Source organism: Salmo salar, chromosome 08 (assembly GCF_965601325.2).
Source record: "Salmo salar chromosome 08, fSalSal1, whole genome shotgun sequence".
Lineage (NCBI taxonomy): Eukaryota > Metazoa > Chordata > Actinopteri > Salmoniformes > Salmonidae > Salmo > Salmo salar.
The window spans coordinates 4,520,001-4,522,500 of record NC_138298.1 but is presented as its reverse complement, the minus strand read 5'-3'; the positions used below and the strand labels follow the sequence as shown (position 1 = coordinate 4,522,500).

General features: G+C 41.4%; 2 non-coding genes and 4 pseudogenes across 2 annotated transcripts; all 6 read left to right on the top strand.

Annotated features, from left to right (window-relative positions):
• The first annotated feature begins 203 nt into the window (after positions 1-203).
• On the top strand, positions 204-322 carry LOC145853206 (uncharacterized; annotated as a pseudogene).
• Positions 323-731: 409 nt separating this feature from the next.
• Positions 732-850, top strand: LOC145852948 (uncharacterized; annotated as a pseudogene).
• A 139-nt stretch (positions 851-989) lies between these two features.
• On the top strand, positions 990-1,108 carry LOC145853188 (uncharacterized; annotated as a pseudogene).
• Positions 1,109-1,517: 409 nt separating this feature from the next.
• LOC145856610 (5S ribosomal RNA) lies at positions 1,518-1,636 on the top strand. The gene has a single exon (XR_014377501.1). It is a non-coding gene; the product is annotated as a 5S ribosomal RNA (ribosomal RNA).
• A 409-nt stretch (positions 1,637-2,045) lies between these two features.
• Positions 2,046-2,164, top strand: LOC145852543 (5S ribosomal RNA). The gene has a single exon (XR_014374399.1). It is a non-coding gene; the product is annotated as a 5S ribosomal RNA (ribosomal RNA).
• Positions 2,165-2,303: 139 nt separating this feature from the next.
• LOC145853347 (uncharacterized) lies at positions 2,304-2,422 on the top strand (annotated as a pseudogene).
• Positions 2,423-2,500: the final 78 nt, after the last annotated feature.

Genomic DNA, 2,500 nt, shown 5'->3' with positions numbered 1-2,500 from the left:
TTGCCCTGTTCAAATGATGAAAGGAAATAAAGTTTGTATTTTATCCAACTACCTGTGCTAAAAAGTGATGGGAACAGTGTTTGTAATTTCTTCTACTTTTTCAGTGACACAAAGTTCAAGCTGCTTATCTAATTGGTGAAAATGCAATGTCTGTTTATCACACTCACTTTGACTATATATGTTGAAGCAAGAGATTGTTTCTAGCTTACGGCCATACCAGCCTGGGTACGCCCGATCTCGTCTGATTTCGGAAGCTAAGCAGGGTCGGGCCTGCTTAGTACTTGGATGGGAGACCGCCTGGGAATACCAGGTGCTCTAAGGATTTTGTCCACGAGGGTGTGCTCTTGCACTATTTCATCAGCAACACTGCCTTGTAGTAAGCATTTAATGATGAATTGACTAATTGCAGCTTCCTGCCTTTTTAATAGGATCAAATTTCCTTGTGTTTTCAATTAGCATCTGCCTTGTATTTATAAGACAAACAAGAATATTGTTGCTGAATGCAGCTTGTGTGTGCTTTATGCTCCTTTGCCCTGTTCAAATGATGAAAGGAAATAAAGTTTGTATTTTATCCAACTACCTGTGCTAAAAAGTGATGGGAACAGTGTTTATAATTTCTTCTACTTTTTCAGTGACACAAATTTCAAGCTGCTTATCTAATTTGTGAAAATGCAATGTCTGTTTATCAGACTCATTTTGACTATATATGTTGTAGCAAGAGATTGTTTCTCGCTTACGGCCATATTAGCCTGGGTACGCCCGATCTCGTCTGATCTCGGAAGCTAAGCAGGGTCGGGCCTGGTTAGTACTTGGATAGTAGACCGCCTGGGAATACCAGGTGCTGTAAGTATTTTGTCCACGAGGGTGTGCTCTTGCACTATTTCATCAGCAACACTGCCTTGTAGTAAGCATTTAATGATGAATTGTCTAAATGTCTGTTTTATCAGACTCACTTTGACTATATATGTTGTAGCAAGAGATTGTTTCTCGCTTACGGCCATATCAGCCTGGGTACGCCCGATCTCGTCTGATTTCGGAAGCTAAGCAGGGTCGGGCCTACTTAGTACTTGGATGGGAGACCGCCTGGGAATACCAGGTGCTGTATGCATTTTGTCCACGAGGGTGTGCTCTTGCACTATTTCATCAGCAACACTGCCTTGTAGTAAGCATTTAATGATGAATTGACTAATTGCAGCTTCCTGCCTTTTTAATAGGATCAAATTTCCTTGTGTTTTCAATTAGCATCTGCCTTGTATTTATAAGACAAACAAGAATATTTTTGCTGAATGCAGCTTGTGTGTGCTTTGTGCTCCTTTGCCCTGTTCAAATGATGAAAGGAAATAAAGTTTGTATTTTATCCAACTACCTGTGCTAAAAAGTGATGGGAACAGTGTTTGTAATTTCTTCTACTTTTTCAGTGACACAAAGTTCAAGCTGCTTATCTAATTGGTGAAAATGCAATGTCTGTTTATCACACTCACTTTGACTATATATGTTGAAGCAAGAGATTGTTTCTAGCTTACGGCCATACCAGCCTGGGTACGCCCGATCTCGTCTGATCTCGGAAGCTAAGCAGGGTTGGGCCTGGTTAGTACTTGGATGGGAGACCGCCTGGGAATACCAGGTGCTGTAAGCACTTTGTCCACGAGGGTGTGCTCTTGCACTATTTCATCAGCAACACTGCCTTGTAGTAAGCATTTAATGATGAATTGACTAAATGCAGCTTCCTGCCTTTTTAATAGGATCAAATTTCCTTGTGTTTTCAATTAGCATCTGCCTTGTATTTATAAGACAAACAAGAATATTGTTGCTGAATGCAGCTTGTGTGTGCTTTATGCTCCTTTGCCCTGTTCAAATGATGAAAGGAAATAAAGTTTGTATTTTATCCAACTACCTGTGCTAAAAAGTGATGGGAACAGTGTTTATAATTTCTTCTACTTTTTCAGTGACACAAAGTTCAAGCTGCTTATCTAATTTGTGAAAATGCAATGTCTGTTTATCAGACTCATTTTGACTATATATGTTGTAGCAAGAGATTGTTTCTCGCTTACGGCCATATCAGCCTGGGTACGCCCGATCTCGTCTGATCTCGGAAGCTAAGCAGGGTCGGGCCTGGTTAGTACTTGGATGGTAGAACGCCTGGGAATACCAGGTGCTGTAAGCATTTTGTCCACGAGGGTGTGCTCTTGCACTATTTCATCAGCAACACTGCCTTGTAGTAAGCATTTAATGATGACTTGACTAAATGTCAGTTTTATCAGACTCACTTTGACTATATATGTTGTAGCAAGAGACTGTTTCTCGCTTACGGTTATAACAGCCTGGGTACGCACGACCTCGTCTGATCTCGGAAGCTAAGCAGGGTCGGGCCTGGTTAGTACTTGGATGGGAGACCGCCTGGGAATACCAGGTGCTGTAAACATTTTGTCCACGAGGGTGTGCTCTTGCACTATTTCATCAGCAACACTGCCTTGTAGTAAGCATTTAATGATGAATTGAC